Raw genomic sequence first — 18,282 nt, 5'->3', positions numbered from 1 at the left:
CATTGACGACCTGAAATCCTCCATGAATGATCTCCTTTTGAGAACGACTGAGGCAGAGTTGCGCATTAGCACATTTGAAGATACCATTGCTAGACATGACCAGGTCTTGATACAACTGCAAAAGGACAATGCCCACCTCAAAAACAAGGTAGATCAGATGGAGAACCAGAGTAGACGTAGTAATATCCGTGTGGTAGGATTGAAAGAGGACAGCGAGGGCCGTGACCCGGTCCGTTTCTTCACTCAATGGATCCCGGAGGTCCTAGGCATAATCAACTTCACCAAGCCGCTGGAAATCGAACGCGCCCACAGAACATCAGCGCAGATGAGCCCCCACGAGCCGTCCTGATCAGGTTCCTCCGTTTCCAAGACCGAGAGAAGATACTGCAACTCGCAAGAGCCAAAGGGGACATCACCATCGATGGAAAGAGGGTCAGCCTTTTCCCAGATATGAGCGCGGATCTCGCCAGACGTCGCAAGCAGTTCAGACCTGCCGCCAAAGCACTGAAGGAGAAGAACATCACCGGCTACCTCATCCACCCTGCGCGGATGAAAGTTCAGTACAAAGGCCGAAGCCTTCAACACACCGGGAGAAGTGCACACTTTTCTCAAAGAACTGAGCAACGTCTGAGCCAGGACGGTCTCTCTGGGGGATAAAATGCAGTTTGTTTATTTTCTCTTATCCGGATTGAACTGCTGGTATCTCCCGGTCACTATAATTGATTTGTACATTTTCAACTAACCGTATCTTCCCTGGGTGAGTTCTATTACATTTACAGGAGAGTATATTTTGGTTTAGTCCATATCTACTGGGCGAAGCAATAAGTGGGCTTAGGCCCACTGCTTTCCCCCTCATTTATGTTAATCTTTCGAAAAGAGACTCAAGCATCCCTTACCGTGGGCAGTAAATATTCAGCCATAAATATCTATTCACAACATTTGTTTTCAACTTAGAGAGCTCGCAGGTTTTAGTTTACGCCAAGTTTTAGCTAGTAAGAGCAAGATGGAAAGCGAGCAGCAACGTATCTCTACAAGTGTATTCATGTTTGGTTGTTGGGATTGTTGTTTTAGTCTGACAATCGGGGTGGGTGGGATTTTTATTATTTTTTTCTTCCTTTTTTCTATGTTTATTGTTTCCCTCCTAAAGAGACACACAGGTCACTTTTGTGCTCAAACCAAAGTTGAAACATTTCCTAATTATCTGCATATGATAGATTTCTATTCAGTTACATATTTGAAACCCAACCTATGCTTAATCCATTAAAATGTCACATTCAATGTAAAAGGTCTTAACAGCCCGATTTTAAAAGGAAAAGAGTCTATACATACCTTAAGAAATTAAAGGCTGACATTGTGTTTTTACAAGAAACACATCTTACAGCCAGTGAACACAAGAAATTGAAGAGGGAATGGGTAGGACAAGTTTTTGCATCCTCTTTTAACTCCAAAGCAAGAGGAACTGCAATTTTGATAAGTAGACACATCCCCTTCTGCGTCAACAACACCATCTCTGATCCCTCTGGCAGGTTTGTTTTGGTGCAGGGGCATATGTTTTCAGAGTCTTGGACCCTATTGAATATTTATGCTCCTAACTTCGATGACCATATGTTTATTCAGAATATCTTCCTTCAGGTTGCTCAAGCACCACCAGGATGGCTACTGGTTGGAGGAGATTTTAATTTTTGCTTAGATACAGTTCTTGATAGGTCTTCTGATAAACCCTCAGTTCTTACCAAAGCCGGCAAGCTCACCATGTCATTCATGAAAGATCTCAATTTACTAGACATCTGGAGACAGTTGCACCCACAGGATAGGGACTACTCTTTTTATTCACACCCACACAACACACACACACACGCATAGATAACTTTTAACTTTCGACACAACTGTTTCATAGAGTGTTAGATGTCGAGTATCTACCCAGATTGCTTAGTGACCATTCTCCTCTGGTATTATCAATCTCCATTCCTACCAAGGTAAACGGAGCATATAGATGGAGACTAAATTCTACACTCCTAAAGCAACCTGAATTTTGTGCATTCATCAAAGAGCAGATCAATATTTTTACTTTGACAAACAAACCCTCTGCTCCTGACAGCTTCATTATTTGGGACACATTGAAGGCCTATCTGAGGGGACAGATTATTTCCTATACTAAAGGGCTGAAGAAAAAACACGGTGCGGAACTGAGTGCCCTTGAATCTGAAATCTCTGAGCTAGAGAGAACCTACCAAAGAGGCCCGGCTAAAGATCTATACAGGCTTTTGGTAAATAAAAAACTTAAATATAATATTCTGAACACATATCAAGCTGAGAGGGCCATCACTAAATCAAAACAGCGTTATTACGAGCTTGGAGAGAAAGCTCACAAAGTATTGGCATGGCAACTGAAAGCAGAGGAAAGTAAGAGGACAATTAATGCCATAGAAACTCTTACTAATACTTTTAAGAAATACTATGAAGACCTCTACACTTCCCAATCAAGCGATGATCTTTCAGAGATCGACTCCTTTCTCTCCTCTCTCAACCTCCCATGCCTGTCAGGGGATGACAGTGAGCGCCTGAGTGAACACGTCTCAGTTCCTGAATTGTTGGAGGCCATTAAATCCTTACCTTCTAATAAATCTTCTGGGGAGGATGGCTTCCCTCCAGAGTTCGATAAAGAATTTAGGGAGCTGTTGGTCCCCTACCTTATGGAGGTACTTAAAAAAGCCAGAGAAGACAACTGCTTTCCAGAGTCCTTCTCTCAAGCAGTGATTACTGTAATCCACAAGAAAGGGAAAAATCCGCTAAAGTGCGCCTCCTATAGACCAATCTCTCTCCTTAACACAGATTGTAAACTGGTCACCAAGATGCTATCTAAGAGACTGGAGTCATGTCTTCCCCTGTTGGTCAACCCAGATCAGACTGGCTTCATAATTAATAGATTGTCCTCCAATAATCTCAAAAGGTTCTTTTGATATAATTCACCTTGCTAACAAAAACAAAATACCTAGTGTCGCAGTCTCCCTCGACGCTGAAAAGGCCTTTGATAGGGTTGAATGGCCATACCTCTTTCACGTCTTGGAAAAGTTCGGTTTAGGTACCGTGTGTGTAAATTTGATAAAATCACTCTACAAATCTCCTAAAGCTAGGATTGCTACCAATGGGATTACTTCCTCCTCTTTCCCTCTTTATAGGGGGAACAGACAAGGTTGCCCAATTAGCCCACACCTCTTTGCCCTCGCCATCGAACCGTTGGCTGAGGCTATTAGAACGTGCCCTGACATACATGGCTTTGAGGTGGGCCCCCATACCCATAAATTATCACTCTTTGCGGACGACCTTATCTTATTTCTAACAAACCCAGAACACTCCCTCTCTCACTTGCAGATCCTACTACAGTGTGTTAGTTCTTTCTCTGGATATAAGGTCAATTTTGATAAAAGCGAAATCTTACCGTTGTCTGTCTTTGACCATCATACCATGAAGCACAAGTTTCCTTTTAGATGGTCGCCTATGGGCTTCACATATTTGGGCATAATGATGGATGGTAATCTGAACAACCTCTATAAACTTAATCTGGCCAGTTTGTTGCAAAAGGTGGAGGTTGACCTTTGTAAATGGATGGACTTACCTCTCACTCTACTGGGTAGAATCAATGTAATTAAAATGAATGTCCTGCCCAGATTTCTATATCTGTTTCAATCTCTCCCTATCCCTGTTCCCGCAGCATTTTTTTCCTCTCTCGACAAGCTGACCAGACGGTTTATCTGGCACGGCAAAACCCCTAGGGTTGGCCTGGATAAACTGACCCTTGATTACAGTCAAGGGGACTTAAACCTCCCCAATTTTAGAATGTACTACTGGGCTGCACAGTCTAGGTTTCTGGCTCAGAGGTTTGACAATGGTCCCTCTCCCTCATGGTTGAACATTGAAAAGCTTGAGGTAAATGATGACACTGGGGCAGATTTGTTTTACAAATGGGACAGAAAATCTATAAAAACCATCACAGACAACCCTTTAATCATACATTCTGTCCTGGCATGGTGTAAACTGCATGAGCTGTTCGGACGAGGGGGATTCCTTTCCCCTAAAACCCCTTTATGGAACAATAGATTGATCCCTATGTTTTTCCAGAAAAGTAACTTTAGACCATGGTCTGATAAGGGGATCACTCTTCTGGAACATTGTTACGAGGAGGGAGTTCTTATGTCTTTTGATCAGCTGAAACAGAAATACCACTTGCCTAACAGGGACTTCTTAAGCTACCTACAACTACGAAAATTTATTAGGGTGACTCTCAAGGGACAATGGAACCTACCTAAGATGTCACCTATTGAACAACTCTGCCACGCAGACCAACCACTGTTCAAGACCATTTCCCGTGTATACGATGCTCTTATGTCAGGACTAACACTGCCTGGGCTAGATAAACCCCGACTTAGATGGGGAAAAAATCTGGGTATTGATCTTGATGAGGATCTATGGAGTGACCTATGCAGGGATGGTGTTACATCCACATTGAACTCCAGATACAGACTGATCCAGTTTAATTTCCTTAATTTCCTGCACAAGTTCAACCCAGATATCTCCTCCCTATGTTTTAGATGTGGCTCAGATGAAGGAACATTCCTCCATTCCACTTGTTCAAAACTACACGGTTTCTGTCAGGGGGTATGCGATACCATATCCTCAATTCACGGGGTTGCATTCCCTTTAGACCCGGAGGTCTGTCTACTGGGTAACTTTACTAACACCAATCTTAGGCAAAGCCATACTATAAAGCTAACAGAAATATTGCTAGCGATCGCCAAGAAATGTATTGCCTTGAAATGGAAATTGGATTCCTCCCTGCCAGTTGCAATGTGGCTATCGGAAGTTAATAGTTGTATCCCTTTTGAGAAAATCACTTACTGCTTGAGGAATAAGTTAACCTGTTGGATCTCTGGGGGCGCTATTTCATTTTTGGATAAAAAACGTTCCCGTTTTAAGCGCGATATTTTGTCACGAAAAGATGCTCGACTATGCATATTCTTGACCGTTTTGGAAAGAAAACACTCTGAAGTTTCAGAATCTGCAAAGATTTTGTCTGTAAGTGCCCCAGAACTCATTCTACAGGCGAAACCAAGATGATGCATCACCCAGGAATTAGCAGAATTTCTGAAGCTCTGTTTTCCATTGTCTCCTTATATGGCTGTGATTGCGCAAGGAATGAGCCTACACTTTCTGTCGTTCGCCCAAGGTCTTAGCAGCATTGTGACGTATTTGTAGGCATATCATTGGAAGATTGACCATAAGAGACTACATTTTCCAAGTGTCCGCCTGGTGTCCTGCGTCGAATTCGGTGCGCAATTGCCAGCTGCTTCCACTTTACCATTTGATTCAGGGGAGAAAGCATGTGTCCAAGAACGATGTATCAATGAAGAGATATGTGAAAAACACCTTGATGATTGATTCTAAACAGCGTTTGCCATGTTTTCAGTCGATATTATGGAGTTAATTTGGAAAAAAGTTCGCGTTTTGAGGACTGAATTTTCGGTTTTTTTTTGGTAGCCAAATGTGATGTATAAAACGGAGCTATTTCTAATACACAAAGAATCTTTTTGGAAAAACTGAGCATCTGCTATCCAACTGAGAGTATCCTCATTGAAAACATCAGAAGTTCTTCAAAGGTAAATGATTTTATTTGAAGGCTTTTATGTTTTTGTTGAAATGTTGCGTGCTGGATGCTAACGCTAATGCTAACGCTAAATCCTTTGTTTGCTAGCTACTGTTACACAAATTATTGTTTTCCTATGGTTGAGAAGCATATTTTGAAAATCTGAGATGACAGTTTTGTTTACAAAAGGCTAAGCTTGCGAGATGGCATATTTATTTCATTTCATTTGCGATTTTCATGAATAGTTAACGTTGCGTTATGGTAATGAGCTTGAGTCTGTATTCCTGATACCGGATCCGGTATGGGGAGTTCCTTGCGCAATCACAGCCATATAAGGAGACAATGGAAAACAGAGCTTCAGAAATTCTGCTAATTCCTGGGTGATGCATCATCTTGGTTTCGCCTGTAGAATGAGTTCTGGGGCACTTACAGACAAAATCTTTGCAGATTCTGAAACTTCAGAGTGTTTTCTTTCCAAAACGGTCAAGAATATGCATAGTCGAGCATCTTTTCGTGACAAAATATCGCGCTTAAAACGGGAACGTTTTTTATCCAAAAATGAAATAGCGCCCCTAGAGATCCAACAGGTTAAAGACATTTTACAGAATTTGGCAACCTTTTATTGACTATATGGAGAATCTCCCCCACATCTCATTGATTGAATCTATATATAATCCTCACATAATGTTTCACACGTAATGTATAATATGTAGCCTACGGCAGGTGATCCAATGTCTCGTTATTTTATTATTTTTATTTTCTTATTGTTTGTTTATATTATTATTATTATTTATTTTTGTTACGCTCGTCTGTTACTGTCACTTTGTCCTATCGGTGTCTAATATCTTTTCACTTTTGTTTTGAATGTTCTTAATTGGAAAATGCAAAAATAAAATATTTTAAAAATTAGAAAGAAAAAAAAAATAGGTCAGATCTTTTTAAAACTTTGTATGTGTGATTAAACAACCCTCTTGAACTGTAAATAAGTCATTTTTCCCAACAGATGTCAAAGACAAACCTCTCGCACGCACACACACACACTTGTGGTAGAAAATCGGTTCAAATATGACATAATCAAGAACTTTGAATTCAATTATAGACTTTTAATACAAGACTATAGCAAGCCGGAGTGCTCTGCGGAACACACACTTTTTTCAGAGCACTCGCTCTGACTTTATACACACACATAAGCCCATCCTACAAGCACATTAAGTTACATTCCAATCCGTGCATCCTGCTTGTTCAGCCCAACAACGCCCACATCTGCTTTCCATTAGATCCTAATGATGACAAGACCCCTGCTTTGTCCCTTCACTCAGCTTAATGCGTTCCTTTGTATGTGTGTTATCTGGGATCAGGAGACTAAGTGTCTCCTCTGATTTTAGCGTGCTCAGCTATACTAAAAATACTACACATTCCTCTATGCCAGGGGTGTCAAAGTCAAATGGACGGAGGGCCAAATAAAAAAATCAGCTACAAGACGAGGGCCGGACTGTTCGAATGTTCATTGAAAAATTTTTAAATGACGCATATAGTCTAGTGAACCTAATTGAACCTACTGAAAACCTAACAAATATATTACAATATGATCAGATAAATAAAGCAATATTTTCTTATGGCTCTGTCAGTAATCTTTAATTTTCAACAGACACAAAAGACAAATTTCCTTTATATAAATATCCCCATAACATGAACATTAAATGAAAGAAACCGGTATTCAAGGCACCATCAGTAGACTATATTTTCTATTTTAGCAAAAGTGGGCTAAATTTACTTCAAAGAAAAAACAATAATAGCAATTTTCTATCATCCACTCAACTGAAATATTTTTAAAATATAATTGGATTGAAATACAAAAAAATAAAGTGCAAAAATCTATTAATCAAAAACAACACTTTGTTTAAGGAGAAGTAACATGCAGTGAAAACAAATATTACATTTTAACTTTTAAACTTGAACTGAGTAAAAACTCTAAATATGTGATTGCACAGTAATGTTCACTTGTTTGAGGTTGAGGGTGATACTTGGTGGTGTCCCATCTTTTCCACAAGTTCATCAATGTTCGGGGTAAGGCTCTGAGCTGAAGAAATCCTCAGAATTGAGTGGAGGTGTTCAGCAGTAAGTCGACTTCTGTGTGATGTTTTGTTCAGGTTCATCAAAGAAAACAGTTGTTCACACAGGTATGTGCTGCCAAACATAGACAATGTTTGAGCAGCCTGGATGCGCAGCTGGGGCATTGTGCCGGGGAGGAAACGGGCGAACTCCGCAGCACCCACTGCCGCATATTTTGCCCTCAGTGCATCATTGCATTGGAGGTCAATCAACTCCATTTGGAGGTTTGGTGGTGAGCTTTCCACGTCAACAGCAAATGGGTTACCGAGCAGTTCCAACCTGCTTTTTTGTGCTTCAAAGTCAGCAAATCGGCGTCGAAAGTCAGCGGCAAGCATACCTATTTTATCAGCCAACTGTGTGCTCGGGAACGCACTGGTAGAGAGCTTCTCTTTCATGGTCTGGCAGCTGGGAAAGTGGCTCAAATTTTCTTTCCGCATCTGCGTCTCCCACAGAGTCAGTTTGGTTTTAAATGCCTTCACTGTACTGTACATATCAGAGATGACACGATCCCGACCCTGCAGCTGCAAGTTTATTGCATTCAGATGACTCGTAATGTCACACAGAAAAGCCATTTCACACAGAAACATTTCGTCTCGGAGTTGTGTTGTGTCTTTCCCTTTGCTGTCCAAGAACAGACAAATCTCCTCACGAAGCTCGAAACATCTTTGAAGCACCTTTCCCTGGCTTAGCCATCGCACCTCTGTGTGATAAGGCAAATCACCATGCTCCGTTTCTAACTCCGTCAGAAATGCCTTGAACTGGCGGTGATTCAAACCTTTGGCTCTGATAAAGTTAACTGTGCGCGTGATGATGCTCATTACATGCTCCATTTTCAAGGCTTTACCGCACAACGCTTCCTGGTGTATGATACAATGATAAGCTGTCAGCTCACCTGTCGCGTTTTCCTCTTGCATCTTTTCCCGTATCTTCGCCACCAGTCCGCTCCTGTGTCCACACATCGCAGGTGCTCCGTCGGTTGTCAAACCCACGAGTTTTTCCCAAGGCAGCTCCATCTCATTTACACATCTTGACACCTCTTCATACAAATCATGCCCCGTAGTTGTGCCATGCATAGGACGTAAAGCCAAAAACTCCTCTGTCACGCTTAGGTTGGAGTCCACTCCGCGGATGAAAATTGACAACTGGGCAATGTCAGAAATGTCGGTGCTCTCATCCACAGCCAAGGAATATGCAATAAAATCTTTTCCCTTTTTCACAAGCTGCTCTTTTAGATTGATGGACAACTGGTCTACTCTCTCGGCAATGGTGTTTCTGCTCAGACTCACATTTAAAAAGAGTTGCCTTTTTTCTGGGCAAACTTCGTCACAAACTTTAATCATGCAGTTTTTGATGAAATCCCCCTCCGTAAATGGCCGGGCTGATTTAGCGATCTCTTCTGCCAAAATAAAACTGGCCTTGACAGCAGCCTGGCCTTGTGATTTGGCTTTTTTGAACAGAGCCTGTCGAGATTTGAGGCCTCGTTTTAATTCCTCTGCCTTTTGTAGCCTTTGTTCCATGTCCATATTCTTGTTTTTGTCCGTGTGTTTCGTTTCATAATGTCGTCTCAGATTATACTCTTTCAGTACCGCCACACTTTCTCCACACAGAAGACACACAGGTTTTCCAGCTACCTTCGTGAACATATACTCCGACTCCCACCTTGTTTGAAACCCCCGGTTCTCAGTATCCACCTTCCGTTTTGCCATTTTTGATGGGTATCTGAAAGTTAATTTTACTGTGATGCTGACGACTGCTGTGCCAATAAATATTGAAATGAAGCAGCCTACTGCTCGGTGCGTCACCTTTGCATTGTGGGAAATGTAGTATTGGTGCGTGTAAAAGATCTGCGGGCTGCCGGCTTGCTGCGGGCCGGTTCTAATAATAAATCAAGATCATCCCAGGGGCCGTAAAAAATCTTCTTGCGGGCCGGATGTGGCCCGCGGGCCTTGACTCTGACATATGTGCTCTATGCTATAGGCTTGCTTTGTCCCTGCACTTAGCTCAATGTGTGTCTTTATCTCGGATCAATAGACTGTGTGTCTCCTCTAGTTTTAGTGTGTCCAGCTGTCCTATACATCTTATGCGTTTGTCTATGTGTTCTATTTGCTCCCACACACTCAGCAAGGATGGAGTGACAAAGTGTGGTGCTTAAAGACACACAGAGCCTGCAATGGCATTTCCATATTCTCAAGGCCGTGCCGAGTACAACGAGATGCCCCGCTTGACCGTAGCTCGCTCTGAGTGCAGCGACCGTGAAAAAAGTAGGCCCAAAATTAAGCCTGGCCCTAAATGTCATTTGCTTTTGGATGACAGTGAGAGAACCGTTAGGGTGAGAAGCATAATTCGACTTCAGGTACATTCCTGAGGTCGTCCCGATCTGTGCAAGCCTAACCTTGACCGTGTGGCACTAACCCTTAACAGTAAATCAGGGTTTTTTGGTCTCACAGATTACAATGACATCTCTCCCATTAGGAATACATTGCCTGCAACCCTAAATTTAACCTAGAGCCTATGTGGGTTAATATTGCCTTATGAACCTGTCTTCAATGACAATCCATCAGGCCACTATGAGGTCTACCTGTGTTGATTCTAAGCTTCCTGAAGCAACTGGAAGTGATTAAATTCACCCAAAAAGTGTTTTGATATACATAACCTGCCATTTTGAAAATCACTGCATTCAACCCTGTGTAGATCAGTCAATTCTAAACATAAAGACTTAAAACTCAGGATTCCGTAAGAGCCTACCCCAATGAGGATATGTGTTCAAGTTCAGCGTCCTGTGCCAACCGGAAGTGCCTTAAAATGGTGTCATAGGTGCTGTTTCAAAGGGTTAAAAAGGTCAGATCTTTTTAAAACTTCACATGTGTGATTAAGCAACCCTCATGAACTGTAAATCAGTAATTTTTCCCAACAGATGTCAAAGAAAAGCTCTCTCACACACACACACACACTTGTGGTAGAAAATTGGTTCAAATATGCCCCGCTTGACCGTAGCTCGCTCGGTCTTAGCACAGCGACCATGAGAAAAAGTAGGCCCAAAATTAAGCCTGGCCCTAAATGTCATTTGCTTTTGGGTGACAGAGAACCGTTAGGGTGAGAAGCACAATTCGACCTTGGGTACATTCCTGAGGTCCTCCCGATCTGTGCAAGCCTAACCATGACCGTGTGGCACTAACCCTTAACAGTAAATCAGTTTTTTTTGGTCTCACAGATTACAATGACATCTCTCCTTATAGGAATACATTTCCTGCCCCCCTAAATTCAACCTAGACCCTATGTGGGTTAATATTGCCTTATGAACCTGTCTTCGATGACAATCCATCAGGCCACTATGAGGTCTAACTGTGTCGATTCTAAGCTTCCTGGAGCAGCCGGAAGTGATTCAATTCAGCCTAAAAGTGTTTTGATATACATAACCTGCCATTTTGACAAATTATGACTACAGTGTATGCAGGTGCTGTAAGCTTTTTGTCACTGCCCTGTGGAATTTCAACTCTTTGTCCGTCTTTTCCCACAAGGCTGAGATATGTGCCCTCGCTTTGAAATAAGTAAGCAAGGTTAGTTTGTATTTCATCCAACAATCTGTGCTACAAATTATGGCTACAGTATATGCAATTTCTTCCACTTTTTGAGATTACCTTTCGCTTACGGCCACACCGGCCTGAGTACGCCTGATCTCGTCCGATCTCGGAAGCTAAGCAGGGTCGGGCCTGGTTAGTACTTGGATGGGAGACCGCCTGGGAATACCAGGTGCTGTAAGATTTTTGTCACTGCCTTGTGGAATTTCAACTCTTTGTCCGTTTTTTCCCACAAGGCTGAAATATGTGCCCTCGCTTTGAAATAAGTAAGCAAGGTTAGTTTGTATTTCATCCAACAATCTGTGCTACAAATTATGGCTACAGTATATGCAATTTCTTCCACTTTTTGAGATTGCCTTTCGCTTACGGCCACACCGGCCTGAGTGCTCCTGATCTCGTCCGATCTCGGAAGCTAAGCAGGTTCGGGCCTGGGTAGTACTTGGATGGGAGACTGCCTGGGAATATCAGGTGCTGTAAGCTTTTTGTCACTGCCTTGTGGAATTTCAACTCTTTGTCCGTTTTTTTTCCCACAAGGCTGAAATATGTGCCCTCGATTTGAAATAAGTAAGCAAGGTTAGTTTGTATTTCATCCAACAATCTGTGCTACAAATTATGGCTACAGTAAATGTAATTTCTTCCACTTTTTGAGTGACACAAAGATGCTTATCTAAATGGTGAAAATGCAACAGCTGTTAATCAGACTCACTTTGACTTTATATAGTGCACCAAGAGATAGTTTCTCGCTTACGGCCACACCGGCCTGAGTACGCCTGATCTCGGAAGCTAAGCAGGGTCGGGCCTGGTCAGGATGCTCTCGATGGTGCAGCTGTAGAACGTTTTGAGGATCTGGGGACCCATGCCAAATCTTTCAGTCTCCTGAGGGGGAACATTTTTTGTCGTGCCCTCTTCTCAACTGTCTTGATGTGTTTGGACCATGTTAGTTTGTTGGTGATGTGGACACCAAGGAACTTAAAACTCTCGACCTGCTCCACTACAGACCCGTTGATGTTAACGGGCCTGTTCAGCCCGTCTTTTCCTGTAGTCCAAACTCAGCTCCTTTGTCTTGCTCACATTGAGGGAGAGGTTGTTGTCCTGCCACCACACTGCCAGGTCTCTGACCTCCTCCCTATAGGCTGTCTCATCGTTGTCGGTGATCAGGCATGCCACTGTTGTGTTGTCAGCAAACGTAATGATGGTGTTGGTGTTGTGAACAGGGAGTACATGAGGGGACTAAGAATGCACCCCTGAGGGCCCCCAATGTTGAGGAACAGCGTGCCAGATGTGCTGTTGCCTACCCTTACCACCTGGGGGCGGCCCGTCAGGAAGTCCAGGATCCAGTTACAGAGGGAAATGTTTAGTCCCAGGGTCCTTAGCTTAGTGATGAGCTTTGTTGGCACTATGGTGTTGAACGCTGAGCTGTAGTCAATGAACAGCATTCTCACATAGGTGTGCGATTGATTCATCTGTGTATCTGTTGGGGTGGTATGCGAATTGGAGTGGGTCTAGGGTATCTGGCAGGATGCTGTTGATGTGAGCTATGACCTGCCTTTCAAAGCACTTCATAGCTACCGACGTGAGTGTTACGGGGCGGTAATCATTTAGGCAGGTTATGGTGGTCTGCTTGAAACATGTAGGTATTACAGATTCAGTCAGGGAAAGGTTTAAAATGTCAGTGAAGACACTTGCCAGTTGATCCGCGCATGCTTTGAGTACACGACCTGGTAATCCATCTGGCCCCCGGCTTTGTGAATGTTGACGTGTTTAAAGGTCTTGCTCGCATCAGCTACCTAGAGTGTTATGACACAGTCATCCAGAACAGCTGGTGCTCTTTTGCATGCTTCAGTGTTGCTTGCCTCGAAGCGAGCATAAAAGGCATTTTGCTCATGTGGTAGGCTCACGTCACTTGGCAACTCGCATCTGTGTTTTGCTTTGTAGTCCGTAATAGTTGTCAAACCCTGCCACATCCGACGAGAGTCAGAACCGGTGTAGGAGGATTGAATCTTAATCCTGTATTGACGCTTTGCTTGTCTGATGGTTCGTCTGAGGACATAACAATATTTCTTATAGGCTTCTGGATTAGTGTACCGCTCCTTGAAAGCGGAAGCTCTAGCCTTTAGCTCGATGTGGATGTTGCCTGTAATCCATGGCTTCTGGTTGAGAATGTACGAACGGCCACTGTGGGGACGACGTCGTCGATGCACTTATTGATGAAGCCGATGACTGAGGTGGTATACTCCTCAATGCCACTGGATGAATCTCAGAACATATTCCAGTCTGTGCTAGCAAAACAGTTCTGTAGCGTAGCATCCGCGTCATCTGACCACTTCCATATTGATCAAGTCACTGGTACTTACTGCTTTAGTTTTTTCTTGTAAGCAGGAATCAGGAGGATAGATTTATGGTCAGATTAGCCAAATGGAGGGCAGGGGAGAGTTTTGTATTCATCTCTGTGTGTAGAGTTTTTTTACTCTGGTTGCACATCGCAGATCATCAATTTGATTTTCCAATGATTGCATGTTAGCAAGTAGAATTGATGGCAGTGGGAGTTTACTTGCTCGCCTATGGATTCTCAAAAGGCAGCCCGATTAGCGTCCGCTTTTCCTCTGTCTTTTCTTCACGCAAATGACAGGCTCTAGGCCTGTTCCCGGGAGAGCAGTATATCTTTCTCGTCGGACTCGTTAAAGGAAAAAGCCTCTTCCAGTTCGTGGTGAGTAATCCCAGTTCTGATGTCCAGAAGTAATTTTTGGTCATAAGAGACGGTATCCGCAACATTATATACAAAATAAGTGAATAAATAAATGACAAACAACGCAACAAAACTAACAAAATAGCACAATTGGTTAGGGGCATGTAAACGTCAGCCATCCTCTTCGGCGCCATCTTAACACTGCTGACATATCAAAAGTGTTCATATTGGAACAAAAAGTGGAAATAAAGGTCAGTGAGGCTGTGTTAAGGCAGGCAGCCCAATTCTGACCTTTATTCACTTATTAGTCTTTTTACCAATCAGATCAGCTCTAAAAAAAAAGATCTGAGGTGAATTGGGCTGCCTGTCTAAACGCAGCCGTAGTAGGCTACCTTTTTCTTGAGCAAAATGTTTTACTACAGGTGACAGGTGTCTTTCTCTACACTGGAGTGGCCTAGTGAGATTTGACATCGGGATATAGATAGCCCTACTACGTATTATATTTGTCATGTGAATTCATTGTTTTTAGTACATTATTTGCATGGGAATGGCAAACAGGATAAATGACAAACGCTTCAACCACATCAGTGCCTTTGAACGCCTCTTCGGTCCTCGGCTTTCGGAGTGCTAGTTAGGGTCACACCAGGTCTGTTTATATGACTACGTGTACAAAACGGGACCAGAACGTTTTTTTTTTGTCTATGTAAACTCGATAGATGTTTTAATCACTACTAAAAGTTATTAGGCTGGGGAGTCTGGGGGGCGTTCTACAGTAGGTGTGGGTAAGGCCATGCGGGAGTCGAGGGGTGGGATAGAAACAGGGTTAAGGCGTCAGCATGCTTCAGGATATTTTTTTATATTTTTGTCGCCTTGTCTCAAATCTGTTTTATTTTTTAATTTTCATTCTCTTTTACTTTTAATACAGTTTTTGATGTATACATTTAGTTTAAATGTGTCAAACTGTTGTCTGTTGTAATTTTTGTAAATAGCGCATACATCAAAATGTACATTTGTATACATTTATACCTCTGCTCTAATAAAACGTATTTGAAACTAAATGTATTATTCGAAACTTTCCAAGTTCTCATGGGGATTATTATTCTTTGCAGAAGAACCTGTTGTTTATTTCTTTTACTACAGGTGACAGGTGTCTTTCTCTACACTGGAGTGGCCTAGTGAGATTTGACATCGGGATATAGATAGCCCTACTACGTCTTATATTCGTCATGTGAATTCATTGTTTTTAGTACATTATTTGCATGGGAATGGCAAACAGGATAAATGACAAACGCTTCAACCACATCAGTGCCTTTGAACGCCTCTTCGGTCCTCGGCTTTCGGAGTGCTAGTTAGGGTCACACCAGGTCTGTTTATATGACTACGTGTACAAAACGGGACCAGAACGTTTTTTTTTGGTCTATGTAAACTCGATAGATGTTTTAATCACTACTAAAAGTTATTAGGCTGGGGAGTCTGGGGGGCGTTCTACAGTAGGTGTGGGTAAGGCCATGCGGGAGTCGAGGGGTGGGATAGAAACAGGGTTAAAGCGTCAGCATGCTTCAGTTCTTGGATGGGAAGAAGCGGGGTGTGGATGGGTGGCTATCCGGGGTACTTAACTGTGAATGGGGGTAACCAGGATATTTTTTTATATTTTTGTCGCCTTGTCTCAAATCTGTTTTATTTTTTAATTTTCATTCTCTTTTACTTTTAATACAGTTTTTGATGTATACATTTAGTTTAAATGTGTCAAACTGTTGTCTGTTGTAATTTTTGTAAATAGCGCATACATCAAAATGTACATTTGTATACATTCATACCTCTGCTCTAATAAAACGTATTTGAAACTAAATGTATTATTCGAAACTTTCCAAGTTCTCATGGGGATTATTATTCTTTGCAGAAGAACCTGTTGTTGTTTATTTCTTTAACTTTTTACATTGCCATTTTTCTCTTTCGAACTGAAGCTGTTTTTAAATTATTATTCATGGTTGATTCCAGAACCTCTGACAAGCTTAACGTAAGGCGAAATCAGCACAAGAGTGCCACCTACCAACAAGATTCGCTAGTCAACTGCGCATGCGTAAGAAGTTACCCATCATGCATCTTAATCGTGAAATAATTAAATAATTTTCGATTTGAACTGTAATATTTTAAAAAAGGAATATATTTGTACTATTTTAATATTCTGCGATGCATTCCTATGGCTGGACACATTGAACAGGGCACGAAATGTGGTTCTGGGTGCCGAGATTCGTTTTAACGCTATAGGGAATGTCATGTCCTTGAATCCCTTACCAATTTTACTTTTTAAAGGCAGTGCACTCTGGTTTCTCTTCAGATCGCATAAATCTTTCGCCTTTTACTAAAGATTTCCGTGGAGAGGAACATTATGAGTATCAACTAATTTTTTGATGCCCTGCTTTACTGCGGGGCTTCCTTTCATTGTGAAAGAAAACCGTGACGTTTTGTGTGTGTATATATGTATTTCAGGTTGCTGTTTTCAAAATGTCTATATGTGTCATCTATTTCAGTTGTTCTTAACTGTCGACTGAGACAACCTGGCCCAATTTGGGTTCCAAGGCAAAACCAGTTGAGATTTCAGGAACGGCTCTTGCGTATTTGGTGGCCCTAAAAAAGAAAAATTTACGTTTTAAAGTTAATTTCCTGCAATTCTACACATTTTTTTTTAACCTTTATTTAACTAGGCAAGAACAAATTCTTATTTTCAATGAAGGCCTATGAACAGTGGATTAACTGCCTGTTTAGGGGCAGAAGGACAGATTTGTACCTTGTCAGCTCGGGGATTTGAACTTGCAACCTTCCGGTTACTAGTCCACCAACGCTCTAACCACTATGCCATGGGGCATAGTAAACATGACGCCCCAATATGCCAGGTCAAAATGACACAGCAATGTAATATCTGTGTTTTCTTTATATGGGTCTAAAATATTATCAATTTTGAGGAACATAAATATATTTAGTGATGATTTGGATCTTTCAGTAATAATTTTATTGTTTTAAATGTTTTTAGTAGCTCTTCAAAAGGTTGATACACATTTCAATGATGACATGAAAATTCATAAGGGCTTTTGAAAATATTTGCATATTTTTCTTACAGTCAAAATTTCACATTCAAACTTTTTGTGTGAAGAACAAAATAAATCCACTAAACATGTTTTGTAATATTTCAAAACATTTACTTAAAAATCCAAAGTTCATCAATATAAACGACAACAATTGTGAATGCTTGGGAAGAACTGGCACCTCTTCTGGCCCTGGCTGCTCTGAGTGGTGAGGGCATGGCTCTCTTTCATCACTCCACATGTTTCCATTGCCTCAGTGATGACCTTTGGTAGGTTGCAACAGGCTTCCATGTGCCTCTGCATGTGTGGGATCACAAGCTCTTTGACCAGCTCCTTGATGAACAGCCGTCGGATGCTGTTCACACCTCCCATGAAGTTGGGGTTGGCAACATCCAGCAGCTTGTACCGCAGCACCATTGGCTACCTCCTTGTCTGGCGTTTGCATGTGTAATTACGCACCATCTGATCCATAATGTCCACTACTCCTTTTGTGCAGTAATAGTATTGGATCATCTCTGGCTTCTTCTTCGCACTGGCCTCATCCGCCACTTTGTCGTCATGCAGGGTGCTCAGGAGGACAACAGCCTGTCGCTGCTTTGGCACATAACTCACCATGGCCAAATTGGCATTGAAACCAAACTCAGAGCTATGCACCTTTCTGAACTTGGATGGCATCATAATTGGTGGTATGTCCAGCTTTTTTTGGCGAAGAGTCCCCACAATTGTCAAGTTATTTTCAAAGAGGTACTCTGTCAAAAAGACACTAGTAAAGAAGTTGTCCATTGTGATGTTGCAACCTGTGATTCAAAACAAACAAATGGTCAATTTACTTTAATTACAAAATTATAAATTTGGAATTTTTATTCTAGCATTTTTTGTAATAATACAATGTCTTACAATATTGATAAACAGGTGAAGTATGCTCTCTAAGTATTATTGCAATACCTCTCTGACTTTAAAAAATGTTTTCTAGCGTGTATTTTAAAATTATATTTTCATCTAATTTCACTGCACAACTTTCAGACAACACTCTCTCCAAGGTTCTTCTGAACCTCCTCTCATGGCTGTCTGCCTGTGTAGACTATGTCATCAATGGCATAGGGGACTCTTGCATCACATAGCCAGAAGATCTTTATGTCATATTTGATAGGCTTGCTGGGCATGTACTGTGTGAACCTGCTT

At 41.9% G+C, this 18,282-nt stretch overlaps 3 non-coding genes across 3 annotated transcripts; all 3 read left to right on the top strand.

Moving 5' to 3' along the window:
- Nucleotides 1-11,396: 11,396 nt before the first annotated feature.
- On the top strand, nt 11,397-11,515 carry LOC139377680 (5S ribosomal RNA). Its single transcript, XR_011628174.1, has one exon. It is a non-coding gene; the product is annotated as a 5S ribosomal RNA (ribosomal RNA).
- A 177-nt stretch (nt 11,516-11,692) lies between these two features.
- Nucleotides 11,693-11,811, top strand: LOC139377619 (5S ribosomal RNA). Its single transcript, XR_011628117.1, has one exon. It is a non-coding gene; the product is annotated as a 5S ribosomal RNA (ribosomal RNA).
- A 4,524-nt stretch (nt 11,812-16,335) lies between these two features.
- Nucleotides 16,336-16,451, top strand: LOC139377742 (U5 spliceosomal RNA). Its single transcript, XR_011628217.1, has one exon. It is a non-coding gene; the product is annotated as a U5 spliceosomal RNA (small nuclear RNA).
- The last annotated feature ends 1,831 nt before the right edge of the window (nt 16,452-18,282 follow it).

This window comes from Oncorhynchus clarkii, chromosome 20 (assembly GCF_045791955.1).
Source record: "Oncorhynchus clarkii lewisi isolate Uvic-CL-2024 chromosome 20, UVic_Ocla_1.0, whole genome shotgun sequence".
Taxonomy (NCBI): domain Eukaryota; kingdom Metazoa; phylum Chordata; class Actinopteri; order Salmoniformes; family Salmonidae; genus Oncorhynchus; species Oncorhynchus clarkii.
The sequence above is the reverse complement of the archived record's forward strand: the minus strand, read 5'-3'. Positions and strand labels throughout refer to the sequence as shown.